The 21,690-nt window shown below is 39.7% G+C and overlaps 1 long non-coding RNA gene across 6 annotated transcripts in view; it reads right to left on the minus strand.

Moving 5' to 3' along the window:
• Nucleotides 1-21,690, minus strand: part of LOC105498723 (uncharacterized) — a 157,014-nt gene that overhangs the window by 66,848 nt on the left and 68,476 nt on the right. For 4 of the 6 annotated variants that reach the window (XR_011612417.1, XR_011612415.1, XR_011612413.1 and 1 more), the window contains exon 2: nt 7,788-7,880. The exons of the other annotated variants lie outside the window; for them this stretch is intronic. This is a non-coding gene — a long non-coding RNA (uncharacterized lncRNA). The remainder of the gene's footprint in view (nt 1-7,787; nt 7,881-21,690) is intronic. 6 annotated transcript variants of the gene reach the window in all.

Here is a 21,690-nt window from a genome sequence, read left to right on the forward strand (position 1 = left end):
AAGACTAAAATCTGATATTTTCTTCTATGATCATTCATAAGTCATAAATCAATTAATAACATGCATTCTTAGAATCACTGGGTTTTAAACCCAGCTCTAAAATTACGTTTAAGTCACTTAACAGAAGAATATCTTATATGGGAATTCTCTGGCAAAAATTCTAGCTTGTTAAATGGACCCTTTGTACAAATATACGCTAAATAAGATGTACAATAACTTGCTTGGGCAGAAAAATGAATAGAACAGGGTGAGACAAAATTTCACAAGAAAGCATATTAAGGTTTTATTCCTCTGCAGAGTCTTCTTTTTTGATTAAGACACTTAAAAAAACCAGCTTTCTGGCTTTAACTAAGTCATTCAGATGAACCACGTATTATTATCACTAATTTTTCTGTTAACTTGCTGAGATGAGAAAAACATGCTACCAATAACGTGCTTTTAGTCTCCAAGATGTTAAAACAATTAATGCAGTCAGTTGTCTGATTCAGTTGGTGTCATCCAAACAGCTGTCGACATATCCTGACCTGACCTTCTGTGGAAAGAGCAAGGGAACTGGCTAAATTTTCCATCATTTTGCCAAGGAAATGGATGCTATGTGTAGTGGTGGAGAAGGGAGGTCCAGATTGGGTCTGTTTCACCCATTAGGAAGTGAGTTTGGCAAAGGGAACACAGGAAAATAGTCCACCGATTTCTACTCCATTTCAAGACAATAAATGAACCATCAAATGACCAACGGGAAAAGTAAAAAATCCTAGTCTCCCCCACAGAATGCCTACTGTGTCCTCACTTTTCTCTAGCTACAGTTTGTTTTCTCTCTCCACTGTGCAAAATCTACCTACCTTGCAGGGCATCAGCTCCTTAGAAAAGGTCTATATGCCTTGAGAATGTGCCAGAGCCACATTTTCTAAACATTCAGACCTTTACTCTGGGCTTATATTCAACTATGAAGTGGAACCAAGTGAAGAAAATAGGGCTGTGCAAAGAGCAATTGGACTTATTTTCATACCTAAATAGGCCTCCAAAATTCTTCTTAAAACACACATGACTGTTAAGCCCTGGGAGTCTTTTTGGAATGTTGATCATACAGAGTTTGGTTTTGTATAACGCAAAATCACTTCCCTTGGATGCATAAAACAGGCCTCATGATATAAAGTAGACTATTGGGTTGAAGGAACAAGTTCTAGGTACAGTCTAGACTTCAAAGACTCTATGTTCACCATTGTCTGATGAGTTTAGGAGACCAAGAATTTTTTTAAAAAAGTGTAAAGCAAGTACAGCACTAAATCTCACAATCAGCATGGGATCAGCCTCTCTCCTGTCCTCCAGTCTAAGAGAAGATAAAAATCAATTAAAATGTGATGCTGGCTGAGTGCAGTGGCTCACACCTGGAATCCCTACCCTCTGAGAGGCTGAGGTCAGGGGATTGCTTGAGTCTAGGAGTTCAAGGCCAACCTGGGCAACATAGAGAGATCCTGTCTCTAAAAATATTTTAAAAATTAGCTGAGTGTGGTGGAGTGTTCCTAAAGTCCCAGCAACTCAGGAGGCTGAAGTGGGAGGATTGCCTGAGCCCAGAAGTTTGAGGCTATGGTAGGCCATGATTGGTGAGTGAAAACTAAGCCTGGAAAGAGGATATCTAACACTAAAAGTTATCTATCACAGGACAACCTGTGATAATACAGAGACTCCACAATACAATGGCTTAATTAATATAGTTGGCTTATTTCTCATGTAGCGGTTCAGAGATAGCGAGTCATCATCAATATGTGGTTTCTGTCCTTGGGTCCAAAATGACTACTTCAGGAAGTTGTCACCTTTCCTAAGCCAGCAGGGTAGAAAAGGAAGTAGATGGAAAATAGCTTCTTAATTAACAACATGACAAAGAAGTTGTAACCATTACCTTTGCTCATATCCCTTCAGTCAAAGCTTAGTACATGGTCATCATACTGAGCTGCAAGAGAGGCTGGCAATAATTGATAGGCATTAAATGTTAATTATATCAAAAGCTACTCTGTGAGGGAGGACCTGCATTAGTCAGAATATGCAAGGTTTTAGGCTTGATCTAAGCCAGGATGGGATGGTAGGAATTCCTTTATTAAAGTTAGAAGGAAAAATGGATACTGGGAGATAATTAGCCATGTCTGCTAACACAAGTAAGGATTCAGATTCCTTTGGTTTTTTCTTCAGATTCCTAAAGGCACACATATATGTGAATATATTGTCAATCATCAAGGGAAATAAAGATCCCCCAAAGGAAAAACAATATCAAATACACAAATTCAATGAATTTTCTGGCTTTTCTGGGTATATTTTCTCAAGTATATAATAGATATGCTAAAGCTAGCTCTCCCCTCTTTTAGCACATCTTATAACTGGCCACAGTGTTACCATTATTTCACATCCTCCCACTGGATCTTACCTTGCCAGATAAAATAAATGTACTTCCATGAAAATCTCAGAGAGCTGCTTCCCCGCAACCTACATCTTTGTTGTCTCATGCTCCTTCCCAAGACCAGAAAGAAATGTGAAACTAAGAATCGTTGCCTTCTCTTATCATTTCCCTGAGTACATTAAAATGAAGTCCTATTGTTCAATTCTATGAAAATAAAAAGTTTTCTTCTGTGTTCCACTTGAAAAATAATAACAATAAGGAGCAAACACATAGGATATATTAAACAAGATAGAGAAATGATTATATATTACAATGAAAAGAAGAAACATAGAGTAGCACTTTGATGTATAGAACAGGTACATTAACAGAGCCTGCTCTGTAGATGTTGCAGAAATCAGTAGTGCTAATTGCTAAATGCCAAATATTCTCGGTTTCCCTCTTTGGGGGGAAAAAGATTTACTCATGGGCTCATTAGTGACTAGGAGGAGCCATGTGACTAGTTCTAGGCGGTGAGTTCTAAGCAGAAAGGATGTGTGTTATTTCCAAACAGATGATTTAATTGCAGTTACAAATCTCTTCAGAGCTTTCCTTTCTGCCACCATGATTTCCACACGGTGGTTTCCCACTGGACTTGAACCCCAGATTGAGGATCACATAAAGCATAACCATGTCTGAGTGACAACTGACCTCAGTGGACATGGAGTTTGATAGAGAAATAAACCTTTGCTATTTAAAGCCACTGAGATTTAGGGCTTGAATGTTACCACAGAGAAACCTCACCTATGCTGACTGATGCAAACTCTCTGACAAAGGTACTCTTTTGAACTTTATAAATATTTAATGACTATCCATGATATGCCAAACACTACTCATTTCATTTTCATACAACTCTATTGTATAGAGGAAACTGAGGCAAGTTTATACAGCAAGTCAATGATGGATTTAAGATCTGAATTCTGACTCCATGTCCAGCTCTCATTGAATTACACCCACGACTCCATTTATTCAATCATTGAAATTTTATAATCAGTCTTAGGCCACCACATTCAATATCCAGAAAAGTCTGTGGTTCCCAGTATTCCTGTGCATTAGAGACATTTTCTTCTGCAAATTGGCGCATACTGGCAAAATCTAACCTTTTAAAATTGCTGTCCTCACACAGCACAGAAAGGTTCAAAAGTAGGAGTTAAAAGAACAATTTTCCTCTTAGTAATGTCTTTCCTCCCAGACAAGAGCCACAAAGGCAGCAATCTGAGTGATCAGCTCTCCTGGACTCCTTAGTAGCTGTCCACGGTGATCCCTGGCACAGGTTTTGCTCCACACTGCCACCGTCACCATAGAAGCACTCATTTCCCCATTCTGGCGCTGAACAGGTGATGGATGGAAAGCTGGACGGTGACCCAATTTACTGTGCTGCAACAACAGAACAGCATCCCAGCTGGAGACAAGACATTTCAGCTTTGCTCTTTTCAGAGATATTTGTATAGATAAATGGAAGTTTACGTGAGCACAAAGAGGATATATTGTCCTCCTGATACACACATGTAACTTCGATTCTGCCAGCAGTCATCATTATAATAAGTGAGGTTTATAAAAGATTCTTTATCCAGAAGGATCCCAAAGAGCTTCACAAAAACTTCACAAATTATAGGCAAAAAGCCTTCTTTCAGGTCCACATTGAGAATCTCATTGCTAATATTCTGCTTTCCTCACCGCAACGCCTCCAGATGTCAATGAGAGATGACCCACATGCCAGGAGAATAGAATATTGGAGTCAAAACCAACTCTGAGGCCAGGACAAGGGGAAATTTGCCCCAAATACATATAAAAACTGCGTCTCTGCCCACCTTGGGGATTGAAAACGACAGCTGCTTAACAGTCACCCACAAGCATGGTGCACATGGCTCAACATTCAGAGTCAAAACAACACTGCTGCACCCGCTGGAAAACTTCATGGGGAGGTTCGGCATAAAGAATTAGAATTGGACCGTTTTCCTCTTGCCAGATGTGCCACCAGCTCACTCATTACAGATTTAATAATGTGTACAGATTAAGTTGGGATAAAAACCAACAACTCAACTATGAAACAATTCCTAAAACAAATCAGCTCCAGTAATGACTAAATTGGGGTTTTCTAGTTGTTGGGTTACAATTTGGTTTTCAGTTTGCTACCAGGCTAACAATTATGACTTGAGTTATAAGGGAAATTCGGTTAATTCTTGAAGTGCTGTCTAAAGAATTAAATCACCTTCTTTTGATGCACCTCAGGGAAACTCAGATTGAACTGGATTATGTATTAATTCAACTTTATGAGGAAGGTGATTTTAATATCCCCATTTCCCAGATGTAGAAACTGAGGCTCACACTCACATAGCTGGTAAGTGGCAGAGCTGAGATTCAAGTTGAGTTCCTCTGACTCAAACCCAGAGTCTTTGCCAACTTTACATATTCTGGCAGAACTATAGCAGCTGTATATCTTCATATATAGCCCGTGTGTGTGTGTGTGTGTGTGTGTGTGTGTGTGTGTGTGTGTCCCTTTTGTAAAAAAGAGAAAGATTTGGTGTGGATGTTTTAAACAAGACAATCCCTTCAAGCCAAACTATACTTCATTAGGTACATGTTAGTAGTCATCACATATTTTATCTCATACCAAGGTGAGTCTCCATGTTCAAATCACAGCCCATGCTTTGGGCTAGGACTAAATGATATTAGGAAGCAGGTGGGGCGTGGTAGCTCATGCCTATAATCCCAGCGCTTTGGGAGACCGAGGCAGGCAGATCACCTGAGGTCAGAAGTTCGAGACCAGCCTGGCCAACAGGGCAAAACCCCATCTTTACAAAAAACACAGCTAGGTGTGGTGGCACGTGCCTGTAATCCCTGCTACTCGGGAGGCTGGGGCAGGAGAATCACTGGTACCCAGGAGGCGGAGGTTGCAGTGAACTGAGATCATGCCACTGTCCTCCAGCCTGGTCAACAGAGCGAGATTTCATTTCAAAAAAAAAAAGAAAAATTATATTAGGAAGCTTGAAATATTGTAAGGAAAGCTAAGTACATATTTTAAGATCCATGCTGGATAGTAAAATAAAACTAGATAGAATAGAAACCATATATTAGAGACTATGCGAAAAGAACTATATTGGATGGATAGTAATGAAAATACTAACACTTTCAACTGTTTAGAGAATCAAGCAATCAACATGGGATGGAAAAGCTGAGATATAAAATTTGAGTGGACCTCGAAGAATAAATCAAAGAGGCAGAGGAACAGAGAGTTATTTAGAGCCGATTGCTCCTGGCCTGTGCTGGTTCCATGGCCAGTGTACCCATCTGACTGCCACCTGCCTCCCTCTTCTGCTCTCTCACTATGTCTAGCTCCTTCCTACACCAAAGGCCAACAAACACTGATGTGAGTAGGGAACAAGCCTGGGCAGCATGAAAATACCTAAACACCTTTTCCTAATCCTAATTCAATAGAATTAACTTCTGATTTTAAAAAGTAAGATTCAAGTGTGTAAAGTGCTTTGTTGAAAACCAGAACAGATTTCTGTTTCAAGATGACCACCTGAACATCCTTGCCGAAATGCTTGCCTCCGCACTTACAAATGATTACTGAGATGACGAAAGTGATGCAAATAATAGAAGACCATCTGCTCCCTTTTTAAAATTATTATTATTTTATTTTATTTTATTTTATTTTATTTTTGAGACAGAGTCTCATTCTGTCGCCCAGGCTGGAGTGCAGTGGCGTGATCTCGGCTCACAGCAAGCTCCACCTCCCAGGTTCATACCATTCTCCTGCCTCAATCTCCCATGTAGCTGGGACTACAGGCACCCGCCACCACGCCCAGCTAATTTTTTGTATTTTTAGTAGAGACAGGGTTTCACCCAATTAGCCAGGATGATCTCGATCTCCTGACCTCGTGATCCGGCCACCTCAGCCTCCCAAAGTGCTGGGATTATAGGCGTAAGCCACCACGCCCAGCCTTGCTCCCTTTTTGAATTCCATATGTCAGAAGTTTGAACTGGAGGAAGACTTCCCAAGCATACCACCAATGGAAAATATATATGTAAACAAAATATTAGTAGATGTGACTTCTGTGCATAAAAATATAAACTCTCTGGACATAAAAATAAACTAAATTATGAACAAGATTGAAGACAAAGTACTAATGACAATACTCACAGCAGAGGTGACAGAATAAGAGGAATACATACAGGGTTTTTACAAATCAATAAGAAAATATGAATGCCCCATTATAACAATTAGACAAGGAAAAATGTATTTTAAAATGTTAAACTTCATTAATAATCAAAGAAATTATGAAAATAATGATATGCTGTTTTTTACCTGCCATACTGGTATTTTTAAAAATTTACTCAAGATTGTTATATTGCTGTGGAAAGTGTAAATAGTTACCATCTTTCTGAAAAAATGTTTGGAAATAATGAACAAACATTTTTGCATGCCATTTGACCTACAAATTTTATTTTTATGAGCCTATTATAAAGAAATAGCAAAGAATGTGTGAAAAAGCATACTCCCATAATAGTCAACAAAACACTTTTTATAATACTGCAAAATTGGAAACAACTCAAATGTCCAAAACATGGGTTTCTCATTAAGTAAATCATATAAGTCTGTTTTAAACAATACTGCTTAGTCTTTTAACATAGTGATATAGCATTATGTTTTTAAAATACAAAAATTTTTAGGATATTCAATTTGTACATACGGCATGAACCCGTCTCATTTCTAAAAAATTATACACACAGAAGGAAAGGGACCAACAGCAACGTTAATATCACTAGATTGTGAGATTACAGGTAATTTTCTACAATAAACATGTATTACTTTTGTTGCCAGGTGCAGTGGCTCATGCCTGTAATCCTAGCACTTTGGGAGGCCGAGACAGGTGGATCACGAGGTCAGGAGATCGAGACCATCCTGGCTAACTTGGTGAAACCCCGTCTCTACTAAAAATACAAAAAAATTAGCTGGGTGTGGTGGCGAGCGCGTGTAGTCCTAGCTACTGGGGAGGCTGAGGCAGGAAAATGGCATGAACCCAGGAGGCGGAGCTTGCAGTGAGCCTAGATTGTGCAATTGCACTCCAGCCTGGGCGACAAAACAAGACTCCATCTCAAAAACAAAAAAAACATATATTACTTTTGTTACAAGAGAAAAAAATGTTATTTAGAAAAAAAAGGCACTGACATACACAACCATCTCAGAAGTGAACATTCAGCTATCATCTACTCCCATCAGAAGCACTGGAATTTTGTGAGGATTACTCTTACGAGAGATCAGTCCTGAATCTCCAGAGGAAATAGTCACAGAGAGAAAATCCAAACGATTATAGGAAATCAATATCCAAGAGCAATACTATTCCTATATTCAAACCTTTAGATGAAACCAAGTCCTAAACTAGACTAGCGATTATTCACTCAACATTGTCTTCAGACTCTCAGCTTCATCCACTGTTCTGAACCAATCCTGGAAGAGATTTAATGCATGTAGTTATTAAGCTCTGAAATTAGTCTTGCTGCTGCCTTAAGCAATTAATATTCTCTTTGCCTGAGAGTGGAGTATCTGGACACTCCTAGGTGACCACAGAGTTGCAACCCTATTTTCAGTGTCTGCCCAGGTGTCTAACAAGGACATTTATTCCTGCTGTCATGTCTGACAGTATTTCCTTACATTAATGCTAGTTCTCCTGTTATGGACTAAATGTTTGTGTTCCCCCTAAATTCGTATGTTGAAGCCCTAACCCCCAGTGTGGCTGTATTTGGAGATGACACCTCTAGGAAAGTAATTAAGGTTAAATGAGGTCACAAGAATGGGCCCTGATCTGATAGGATTAGTTTCCTTATAAGAGGAGACAACAGAGAACTCAGTTTCTTTCTCTGTGTATGTGCATGAAGAAAGTCCATGTGAGGACGCAGCAGGAAGGTGGCCATCTATAAGCCAGAAAGAGAGCCCTCACCAAGAACTGAATTGATCAGGACCTTGATGTTGGATTTTCCAGCCTTCAGAATCGTGAGAAAATAAATTTATGTTGTTTAATCCACTCAGTCTATGGTGTTTTGTTATGGCAGCAGAGCAGGCTGAGACATCTCAACTTGAAACTCTTGAATGGACCTCTTCGTAGGTTTCCCCTGAGTCTCACCATCATCTCTGTTTCCCCAGCAATGTGGTTACTGCAAACTTGTGGACACACTGAAGTCATAGCATTTCCTTATTCCTTTCCTGTGGCTCTGTCACTACTTGAAACATATGCAGACATGATCTCCCTCCAAATTGTCCCATTTATGCCATTCTCACTCCCATACCCTCCCCAGTCATCTCTTTTGGCTTCAAATGAAGCCTGAGGTTTCTATGCCCTTAGACCCTGCAGTTTGAATTGTTGTCCTATCAAGCCTGAAGCCTAATCCCACAATTCTGTTAGTTCTAAAGCCGAATGACCAAGGCCTATGTCCTCTTCTTTTTCCCTCACCTAGCCTGAAGCACAGAAGCCCAAGCATGGAGCAGTCAAGCCATTCAAGTTTGAAAAATAGTTCCCTTCCCTAGCCCTGATGTAAGTAAGAGCTAATCTGATTATCAAACCTTACTCTACTTCTCCATGGAAGAGGCTGAGGATTTTATTTTCTTTGGTGGGAGAGAAGAACAGAATAAATATGCAGTGAGTACTTTGGTGCACCATCTAGTATGCCCCTTTAGGACCTAGGCACTGATCCCTGAGCTCTTAGAAATGCTGGCTTCTGATAACTCACAACTGAATCACCTTCTAAGAACTGAACTGAACCCTACTGAAGAGAGCCACCACATTCAAGGTGACCCAGTTTCCTGGGGAAGCCTATGTCCAATTACAGGTAGATGTGGGGGCACCAAGGCTAGCCTCCTTGCCTCAAGGTGGCATAAATCAAAAAGCCATTGAAGGTTTAGAGCTCCCTGTAGGATTGGCTGGGGCCTTGGTTGAGATTGCATCTCAGTTCAATTTTTCCCTCTGCTCAATCCTAGTTCTTTCACTCACTCACAAGCACTGATTCTGAAGGTGTTCCCAATAAACCTCTGCAAACAAATATCCACCTTAGAATCTATTTCCTATGGAAGCCAACCTAAGACAGGTTAGGCAAACAACTAATACATTGCTAGTGGTATAAATTTTTCTTTAAGATATTCTAAAAGAAAGTTTACAAAGTTCTTTTCTCCTCTGCTCAACTGCCCATTGATCAAGAGCCCCATTCCATACCTTTCTTTACATCAGTCCCTGGAGAGTGTTAGGCTTGCATAGTTCTGAGTTAAATTCCAATGCTTCCATGGTTGACAAAGGTCAGCTGAATTTATGGGTGACCCATAAGTAGGTTAAGTAGATTGAGCAGTGCACTGCCTGGCTTGCCTTAGGCTCTCAAAGGAATAAACATTCTTTTATAAAAACACACCACTGCTCCAATTAGGATATGTGTTCCCTGTTCTATCAGCCTCATGCTTCATTCACTATTTCAAAAATAATACGGTACCTTCTACATGCAAGGCACTGTGCTTGTCAGGGACTATGGAAGTACCAAAAATCTGTCACAAGCTTTCCTCTAAAATGTTGGATGACATATTGAAAACAGTGAGAAGCATTCAGTAAACGTCAGCTCAAGATGAGGCTCCAGGTTAGATACTGTAGGAGAGATCAGGGAATATAAGACAAAATGTGCCCTCAGATAGAGTACCATCTAGTCGGGGAGAGAAGGCTTTCAGAAAGCAATATATGCCCAGCTCCAGAGGAATGTTTGCTACCTAAGCACAAAATGTGACAGCATTAAAAGGGGTAAAGAATAACAAAAAGAGACTCCCAGGAAGCATGTAGCAATAAAACGTCACCTCTATAAAGTGGCCTGGGCACAAACTGAACATTTCAAGGCTCTTTTCACTCGATTACTCCATTTTACTTTTTCAGAAGAGATCTTTTTCCTTCTTCCACATGGAAGAAAACTGTATTTTTTTTCTTGTTAGGAAAACCCTTCAGACTTCAGACAGCAAACATTAACCTCCTACATAATGAAACCTCAAGATTGGATCTCTAGGAAATTTTCCACTTTTGCCAGCCTTGTGAGGAAGGTGCTCATTTTCATGGCTAGATCGTCAACTTCTGCTTTATAAACTTTTTGTTCCTAATCATAAGTTTGGTAGACTTTGAAGGAAATCAGCTCAAATGTTGAACTTCATTTTCTGATTACTTATTACACACACACATTCACAACAACCACTACTTGAAACTCATTTCCTGAAAAGTTGAGGTTTACATGAAGATTGGGTGACCCATTTTAGAAGCACATTAAATGGGCTTGGATTGTCTGCATTATACAGTGGGCAGATTTCTCATGGTGAAGCAGGAGAATAAGGTCTGGAGACAGGGAGCCTGGGGCTGTTTCGCGCTGACTTCCTGGAACTAAATTGAAAGGAAAACCCTAACTTTCCACACCTGGGTAACAAAGGGACCAGAGGCTACTCCCTTTGCAAACCCCCAGCCTTTTCTGCATGGCGGATTGGAAGTTAGCTGTCTGCAACCAATCAGACTGATTGCCAGTGGAGTCTGTGTCTGCAACTTTGTAAATTCACCCTAGCCTCTGATTGGTTGAAAAGAGCAACCAATCAGATGTTTGCACTGGAGTGTGACCTTTGTAACGCCACTTCAGCCTCTGATTGGTTGCTTTCGGCAACCAGTCATACCAATTGGGGTCCACCACTTCATTTATATGAGGTGAGCATGAAGTGGCCAATGGGAAACCTGTAGGCGGTATTTGGACCGGAGAAGATTCTGTATCCAGGCCCTTGACCTGCTGCTCTGGCTGCTCCCACACTGTGGAATATACTTTCATTTTCAATAAATTTCTGCTTTTGTTCTTTTGTTGCTTCATTCTTTCCTTGCTTTGCTGGGAGTTTTGTCCAATTCTTTGTTCAAAATGCCAAGAACCTGGACAACTTGCAGTCAAGACCCTCTACCAGTGACAATGGTGTCCATTTTTAAATGAAGGACAAATGATTGGCACCCTTTCCGTGACCAAAACTATGGATAGGAGACACCTACTGGTAGTTTCTAGAAATTACAACAGCTGGTTTGGCATAAGAATCTTGGTGAGGGCTGATGACTGGATCTTTGTGAGGGCCAAAACTGCATGAGGCAATGTTGAGTTTTTTCAGGGAGGAAAGATATGGTATTCCCAGTTTAAATAAGTTAAGGTAAAATCTTGTACATTTCTCCAGTAACGGAAGTGCAATGTAACAATTTCATTTTCTCTACCACTTAAATGAAAGGAGAAAGAAGTAGATGTTTTAAAGTATATTTCATCGGTCAGGACTAACATAAAATGTTCAACAATGATGTCACTCTTTTGAAGATCAGTATTTGAGTTAAAATCACAGTAAGAATATAAATTCAAGACTTGAAACCACTCTAAGAATATCCTTACTAGAGCTATTATAAACTTTAATTTTCTACCTGTAATTCATGAAATATATCCGTCCTCTTCGCAACTGATTTTCAAGTTAGCTTGCATCTCCGCACAGCTTTAATGTCACTGGTGACCATTGAAGAAAAGTAATGGCACTTTTCTTCAATGGTAATCTCATTTTTTCTCCATTGCTGAGTGTTTTCCATTTCAACCTTCTACTAAAAGTCTTGCTTTATTGAGTTTATTGGACTATCTGAGGCCATATTCCAGATATTTATTGGAATATCTGAAACTCCATTCCCCATGCACTTTTCCTTGAAAGAAAATTGGGTATCCGTGTGAAACATGTGGCAATTCCAGTCAGGAATGTTCTCGAATACCAGAATCTTGACTTAAATTTGTAGATAAGGCCATCAGAGCTGAGCTCACACTGGTGCATAAATACCATAAATCTGGCTAAATTAGTTATCTTAAGCACAGATACTTATGAAGTTTGTGCTTTTGCATGTATGTGCAATGTAAATAAATAGTGTGGGTCTGGTATTAATTTCAATACCTTCACACCAGAAAATTAGAAAACCTCGTTAGAGGTTCTAATGAGGTCCAGATCATTTTCTAGAAATGTTATCCAGGTTCAGTATCTGTTGATTCCTTTCAATGCCCAGCACTCTGCAGTGGAATAATAGTTTCCTCATATTAGGGCTTATACTCGTTGCAGGGGAAATTATCAGTCTTTTTCTTCAAGAGTTCAAGACTTTATGAGCTAATAAATTCTAATCCTCCAATTCTAGAGAGCACAGAGATCTGGAGAAGAAACCTTACTTTCCACTACAGATGTTTAAGTGTCCACCTTGTACTAAGCAATGGGCAGGAAAGTAGGAATATATAGTCTCTCTCTTTGAAATAATCACATTCCAAGGAAGAAGACAGTAAGTAACATAGGCAATTATGATATGACACAAACCATTTCTTTGAAAGAGAGATATTTGCAAAGTGTGATCATTTTTCTAAAAGATGCAAAGCTAGTTAGTGGCAAAGTGGGAATGAAGAGTGGGTCTCTGCATTTCATTCTGCTGTGTCTTTCACAGCACCACAACAGCAACCCCAGAAGAAACTTCATGTTTTGTGATAGACACGCACGCACACAGCTTAGGGCCCTGAGGCATCTATAAATGCTGAAAAGCGCTGACAGGAGAACAGTATGCCTGCCATCAGCTATATCAGACTTTCCTAAGACAAGATGAAGCCACAGCCTGGAGAGTGTATCTCCTTCTCACCCATCTCGCCCCAGGGTTATCGTAGCCATGGCCTAAAGCAATGTGCTCTGACATAAGGCATGGCAACCACACCAGATAAAAAGGAAAAAAAAATGGGGTAAGATTACATTTTTTTACTATCATTCCTCTCCCTGGATGTGAAGGATCCATTTATTAGTCTCTATTAAAATGCAGGGGAAAGACAGGTAGTATGATAGCTATATTGCATTTTCATGATCAAATTACATAAAGGCATCCTGTGTACACGCTTTCTACAACACACGTGGTTGCATTAACCTATAACATATGTGTCTATGAAACGTATATGAAATCAACATGTTAGATGAAGGGTAAATAAATCTCATGGGCCAAGATAAAGAAACATATTCTTTCTCTACAAGTTTCCAGTTGACACTTCTTTCCTCTAATGTCCATTTTTAAAATTTTATTTCCTCTTAAATTTTTCATCTACCACCTTCAAATTTCTTGCAGATACCAACGAATAAACTGTTTAATTGGTGATAATGGCAAATTAGTACCAATGGCCTGGTAAATCTGATATAACATGCAGACCTAAAGGACATTTAAGAACAAGAGAACTTTTAATTTCATGCCACCTCAAATATTATTATTAAGATAAAACTTTTTCACTGATTGAGCCATTCTGTCAGAGTGACACAATTCCTGTAAATACTATCCAGAGTTTTAGAAGCTTCAACTTCTGTTTTCTAGTTACTTATCTACACGTTGTAAAAGTCTACACTGTCCCTAGCTAATCAGTCTCAGAAAATATGTAAAATTTACAATCTGACATGTTTTACTAATAAGTAGAAATTATAAATTCATTGAAATTGTAGTTTAAAAAATATCAGAAATACTGTACTATTCCTCCCGTTAAAGACCAAGGCCAAGAATATCTTTATGATGTCAGAGTAGCGAAGGACTTCTTTTTTTTTTTTTTTTTTTTTTTGAGACGGGGTCTCCCTCTGTCACCCAGGCTGGAGTGCAGTGGCGCGATCTCAGCTCACTGCAAGCTCCACCTCCCGGGTTCACACCATTCTCCTACCTCAGCCTCCCGAGTAGCTGGGACTACAGGCGCCCGCCACCATGCCCAGCTATTTTTAGTAGAGACAGGGTTTCACTGTGTTAAGCAGGATGGTCTCGATCTCCTGACCTCGTGATCCAGCCGCCTCCGCCTCCCAAAGGGCTGGGATTACAGGCATGAGCCACCGCGCCCAGCTGAGAAGGATTTCTTAAAGAGGACACAAAACCCACCATTCATAAAATAAAATCTTTTATACATATGTGTGTAGGGTACAATATACACATATATCTACATACTTATATATACATACGTATATGTATATGCATATGTATATAATTATACATGATTAATCAAATTATGAAAATTCTAACGGAATCTAAACCAAGGAAAAAAGCAAGGAAAATATTAGGAGATAATTTCACAATATATATAACAGGAAAATGTTAATGCTTAGAATAAAGAACTCCTAAAAATAAATAGGCAAAAAAAAACAAAACGTAATAGAATCACAAAGAATATATATTCTCAGTAGAGAAAAGTATATCCCAATAACCAAGAAAATGTTTTTAACGACTCCCAGCCATTTAATCTGTAAGAGTAATAGAAATTAAAATAACCCAATTCCAATCTATCAGTTTTTAAACAATTCAAATATTTATAACTCTCAACTGCTGTGAGAATAGAGAAATTCTGGAGTCTGCACAATGCTAGTGGGATGATTAAAAAGGGGGTAATGGTGGAATCTGAGGAACAATTTGGCCACCTAAGTAAAATTAAAAGTATGCGTATCCTTAAAAAAGAAGTAGGCACAGCCTATGATCCAGTGAAAACACTTGAAAAGAAGTCTGTGCTTGCCCATAAGAAGAAAACATAAAGCATGTTTATTGTGTTATTATTTGTAATTGGAACAAAACTAAAAACAACCCAAAAGCTCATGATTAAGGGAATTTATACATAAAACAACACTGTTACATACTTGACTAATATGTAACGATTAAAATCAATACTTTAGCCTGGCCCAGTGTCTCGTGCCTGTAATCCCAGCACTTTGTGGGGCTGAGGCAGGAGAATCCCTTGAACCTAGAAGGCAGGGGTTGTAGTGAGCTGAGATCACACCACGGCACTCCAGCCTGGGCAGCAGAGTGAGACTCTATCTCAAAAATAAAAAATTAATACTTTATATCTACATATAGCAAAATAGATATATCTCAGAAGCACGTTGAGTCAACAAGGAAATTATAGAATAGTAAATCCAGTATCATTTATATATTTTTTAAAAAGTAATATGATCATATAAACAGTATAGTATCATGGTTCCCCATATTTTTGGTGCAGAACAAACCACCCAAAACTTAGGTAACTTCAAATAATAACAATATTTATTTTCTTCATCCTATGAACTAAATTATGCCCCCTTATATGTTGAAGCCCTAATCCCCAATGTGACTGTATTTGAAATAAGAAAGTAATCAAGGTTAAAAGAAGTCAGAAGGGTGGAGCCCTAATGTGATAGGATTAGTCTCCTTATGAGAGGAAACGCCAGAGAGTTCACTCTGTCCCCCTCCCATGTGAGGACACAGCGAGATGAAGCTGTCCGCAAACCAGGAAGAGAGCCCTCACCAATAGCCAATCATGCTGGCACCCTGATCTCAGACTTCCTGCTTCCAGAACTGCGAGAAAATAAATTTCTGTTGTTTAAAACACCCAATCTATGGTATTTTGCTATGGCCACCTGAGCTGACAAATATAGCTCACAAATTGCCAGTCGGACAGGGTTTGATGGGGAAATCTCATTTCTGCTCCACTCAGCATCCGCTGAGGTGGCTCAAAGGCTAGAGGCTGAAATCATCTGAAGGCTGGATCACTTATCGGCCTGACACCTGGGGCCTGGAAGGGCTGGGATCCTCGGGCATCTCTCTATCCAGATGTGGTGCCTCCAGGTAAGTTCTTCAGCATTGTGGCTTCAGCTGGACTCCTCACGTGTCAGCTGTGAGCTCTCAAGCTGTGTGTCCTCACAGGGAAAATGCCAGGCACACACTCTATCCCCTGTGATGACCGAGGCTTGGAAGCCATGCAGTGTTCTTTCCACTGTACTTTAATTGTTAGCAGTGAGTTACTAAAGTCAGCCTATATTCAAGCATAAGGGCTATTAGCAATGCCTTTTTTTTTCCTTTCTTTTTTTTCTTTTCTTCTTTTTGAAACAGTCTCGCTCTGTTGCCAGGCTGCAGTGCAGTAGCATGATCTCGGCTCACTGCAACTTCCACCTCCCAGGTTCAAGCAATTCTACTGCCTCAGCCTCTTGAGTATCTGGGACTACAGGTGCTCACTGCCATGCCCGGCTAATTTTTGTATTTTTAGTAGAGATGGGGTTTTGCTATGTTGGCCAGACTGGTCTCGAACTCCTGAAATCAAGTGATCTACCTGCCTCGGACTTCCAAAATGCTGGGATTACAGGAGTGAGTCACTGTGCCCAGCCAAGCACTACCTCTTAATGGGAAAAATGTCAAATAATTTGCAGACCTATTTTAAAACCACCAGTGTGTGTGTATGTGTGTGTGGTGGGGGGTGGTTGTGTGTGTGTGTGCACCACACATACAAAGGTATTTTCAAAATGTCCTGGACACACACTAAATTCATGATTGTGATTGCCTAGTGAGGAAGATGAATGGGGCCCACCAAAAAAGTCCAGGTCAATCTTTAATATTTTATTACTATTTTAATTGAGAATAATATGATAAAATGTTAATAAGTATCAATCCCATGAGGTCAGGAATATTGTTTGTGCAGGTTAATTGCAATATTAGTCTTAATTAAAGGCCTCTCTATATCCACACCTTCTATAATACCACTTAATAGTTGATACAATACCCATCAAGATATGGTGTCTGTTTCTGCACTCCTTGAACGAGACTGGATTACTGACTTGTTTGGGGTGATAGAAAGCAGACAGTCCAGTGATGTGGTATTTCTGGGACTAGGTTTCAAGAGTCATGTACACTCCTGCTCTCTTTCTCAGACCCCTGCTTTCACCATGAGAACAACCCTGAACTGGTTTATTGGAGGATGAGAGACCATGTGGAGCATAGCTGAGTCATTAAAGCTGCAGCCATCACAGATCAGCCAGCTCTCGCCTCTTGTCACACAGATCTACCAGCTGACCACAGATGCATGAGCAAGCCTAGCCCAGATCAACAGAACTTTCCATGCAGCCCCTGAGGTCATGAGAAATAATAAATGATTAATGTCTTAAGCAACTAAACATTGAGCTGCTGTGTTACACAGCCATACTAACTGATGTAGAGTACTTGTTACATTATTCTCTAAACTTTTCTATATTTTTACAATTATTGAAGATGAAAAAGAAAGAGCACATACGTGGAACAGGAAGAAAAATTAAAGCCACATTGGTGGAAGGTTCAAAACTCAAAAGCACAATTGATTCCTTATTTTGAATGCTTTGAGTAATAAAATTCCACAGATACTTATTAAATTCTTTGTACCTGTCAGGAGAACGTTTGCTATGATTCAAACACCACCATTAACCATACCGAAACAACCAAACCACATTAATTACAATAAGAAAATTACACACTAGAAAATGCACGTTGCTTTAATCTAACCCAAAATACTGACAGTAATTAATCTTCAGTTGTTCCCTGGAATGAAACAGGCATGAAGTGGACAATTACTATTTATGCTTTGCATATTATATAATGGCAGTTAAAAACGACAAATAACAATGCCAAGGTCAATGAAAAAGAGGCTTAGTAAACAAAGTTTTCTTAGCCCAAATCTAGCAGGCTAGTGCAATGAGATTGAATAGTGGTAATCTTTTTACTCATCCAGTAACATCTTTATGTTTGATACACACACATATATATACACATATATATATACATACATTATATATATATATGTAAATTTTGTAGTTTTTATAGTTTGGTAACTTATTTAAAAAAACAAAACATGGAAGTTTTCAATTCAAAAAGTGTTTCGTTCAAAAAAAATTCATATGAACCATGCCCTCCACTGGTAGGGGTTCTGATATAGGTGTATTTCAAAGACACAGAAGCAAAGGCAGCAATAAATAGGAAAAAGCCTGTTATTCACAACATTATATCTGAGTCCTAAAATTCTGGCTTCTGGGGTATCTAGCCATATTCCTACTGAAAATAATTGCTCAGGTTACTGAGAACACGGCATGAGCTCCAATGACCAAAGCCCTTTTTATATTCAGACAGAGGAGAGGGTAGTTTTATTTCACCACCAATGAGCAAATAATCATCTCCAATTTTGTACAACTATTGCAATTTCATTTAATTTTATTCTTTACAATAAAGATAACATTACATTAATAACCCCAAATAATTTTGCTTTATTGTGCCACTCTTTTCACATCCATGAGATTCACAAATCGGTGGAAAAATCTTTTAGCAGACCAGGTGACCTAATTTCTGGTTTGAAAAAATAAGAGGCATCATGTTCTCATGCGTGTGTGTGTGTGTGTGTGTGTGCGCGCGCGCGCATGCATGTGCTCACACATTGACCTAAAAGTCATTCTTTGAAGGGCTTCTGTGAGGCTCATTACATAGAGCAGATCAAAATTAATCGTTGAGGTAGGCAGCTATTATGGTTCTGTCCTCTTGGACCAATACATATAAAGACAATGGTGGGAAATCAATAATGTCACTAGGTCAAGGACACTTGGTAGTACAGAGTCAATAAATGTTCTTTGTCCATATTTACACAGCACCGATCTTTAAAAAAAAAAAAAAAGAAAGAAAGAAAGAAAGAAAAGAAAAAGCGATTTCCAAAGCTATAATCTCTACTCATGTGAAAATCTCAAGGCTTTTGTGGAAGTTACTATCCAGTACATATTTCTGCTGTCAGAATACTTCTGTCACTGCATTTAAACCATGAAGTGCATTTGCTGCTGATTCGACTATTATGGCAGGAAAATGACCTGTAAAGTTCTTTTGAGGAGCTTGGCATTTTGCATATATTATAGAAATACAAGAGAAGAAATGTGTTAAAAATGAAGTTTATGAAAAGTCATCCAACTAAACTTTACATTTTATAGAATACAGAGACTGCCTGATTTGTGAGACTAAGTGGGAAGGGGGGGGAGAATTCGTCAAGATAGAAAATCTACATAATCTCATGTTCTCAAGGGCATTTGTCAATTTTTTTTCTATGTACAAAATCTCGATGGTAAGTGACAAAGTAAAAAATGTGCCAAACTATATTATTTGACCTTTTTGTGGCTTTGATGTGCAAAGAAGCTAATAGATTGAAGCATATGCTTTATTGGGTGGGAGGCAGGGTGACAAATGTGTGGGGACTATGATCCGAGAGCAATCTGATTGAAAGCAACGACAAAAGCCTCAAGATTTTATGAGCTCTCCAAAGGAAGAGACCTTGGTTTCATGCGAGGGAGGTTAGAATTATATACCTCATAGGTAATGTGAATATCTCTGCTTAATTTGTAGCAATCGAATTGTTGACTAAGATACAAAATTTCTGAGTCTATATCACAACCTGGTGCCAACTGAGCATTTTGTCATCACTGACCATCTCTCATCATTGATAATGCCAAGTGAAAAAAAATCACTGGGGCCAAAGGGTGCTGCTGTTTACCTCATCAAGACAGTTTGCCAAGAGGCTTCACAGGCTTAGAGGCCAGGGAGAATGATGGCCCTTCCTCAGTTATCCCCAACCAGGGAGTGGGGAGGAAGAGGCAATTAACCATTTCATTGCTGGTCAGAGATACTTGTGCCATTAAAAGGTTTTGTTCTCTCAGTTGAGTGGTCAGATATCAAACCCGCAGTCTTGCTTCCTGACCCAGAACAGGAATTTTATTCCTTAATCATATCCCTGTGGCTGCTTCACTGACTAGCTTCAGTGAGAGCTCAGCACATTATTTACAAAAATTAAAGAGCTTGGGGAGTCAGGGTGGAGGGAGAAGGAGGCGTTTTTATCATAGCAGCCCTCGCAAGCATCAATACCGTTAAAGGTCGGCCCACATTTCTATCAAAACCTCCTGATTTCCAGACATTTATAACTGGGCTATAAAAATCACTCTTGGGCTACAATTCGGTAAAGAGCTGAGGGGAAAATTGTCCCCTTTTGGTGGCTGTTGATTTGCTTGGGTTTGCCTTTTGTTTTAGTAATTTGAGGAAAATACAGTTATTTGAAAGATGCTACCTAAATGTAATCCTCAGAAGATATGTTAACACTTGAATGCATTCATTTATATTTTCACTTCCAGTGAAAGTGGTGAATTTGACTCCACAGTGAATTGTGTTGAGGTCCCAATTAGTTTTGGCATTTTCAAGAAACAAAGACAATGGACAAAGACTTTCACTCAAAGGCAGAAGGGCTCTAAATCTTTGTGAAATTTGTACGTATTCCCCGGGCCATGTCGAAGGACAGGCTGTTGACTGTTTGTCTCTGAACTAATTTCCTCCTATAAAAACTGAGTCAGTGTGATCACACTGGAGAGCTCAGCATTTTTAATTGCCTCAAGGTGCTTATTTGCAGGGAAGGAATAAACTCAGGAGGATCAAATAAGGAAGGGAGGAAAACTTGGCTTATCCTTTCAGATGAATCCAATCATTTTCACCTCTCATCACTTTCACATCTGTGATTTTCCTCCTTCCTGGCAAGGAGGAGATATGCTTTTCTCTGCCATTAAGAAAAGATGATTACTAGGGCCTGAGTCACACATCTCAGCTTGTTTCTGGAGCCTTGACCGCCCTCTCCCTTGTACTTAGGAGAAGCCGTAAGCTGGTCATGCTCCTACAACCCCAGTGCAAAGCCACCTGGCCAGCTGGGGCAACCTTAGGGGAAAAATACATAGAGACTGAAAGTGCACTGGGGGAAAATAAGCCCTCAGTGTTCAAGTCATGGGAGGAAGAACGTGACAGGCAGCGCTAGCATCCTGGCTCTAAAGAGCAACTGGGTTTCCCTCTAAGAGTCCTGTGGAATTCATAGGCCCAAAGAAAGGGAGTCCTGGAGCTCAACTTGCTGCAGGAAGTTAGAGAAAAGGGGTTAGTGTTATTCCCTCACATTCATCAGCTCAGGGTACATGCTTTCAGATTTCTGTAACTCAACATTTATCTTTTTGAAAATGTCCTTAGGTGAGGGAACTACTCCCATTCCAGCAATGAGGAAAGCACAAACAGAAAAGCCAGCTGATGTGTTATCTGAGCACATAAGGAATTTAGTCCTATATGTCCACATTTGGGACATTAGCCCTCCTTGCCTGTGGGGTGGAGACCAAAACGCCTTTAAATCTTTCCTGGGTTCTAATAAAATGAAAGGAGAAGGTTTTAAGTCTTTCATTTGGAGTATGACACTTAAAGCATGGCCAAGCCTGCTGTCCTGGGACACATACATTCAAGGGTCCAGTCTACACCTCCAATGGCTGGGTACCTACACGAGGTAGAAGTCTGCAAGGCAAAGGGCTCATGCCCACCCAGAGCCTCTGCCCTGCCCCCATTCAAGACCATGAACTCAGCATCTGGAGCCCTGGGATTACTTACTCTTACTGGAGCAAGAAT

Source organism: Macaca nemestrina, chromosome 14, assembly GCF_043159975.1.
Source record: "Macaca nemestrina isolate mMacNem1 chromosome 14, mMacNem.hap1, whole genome shotgun sequence".
NCBI lineage: Eukaryota > Metazoa > Chordata > Mammalia > Primates > Cercopithecidae > Macaca > Macaca nemestrina.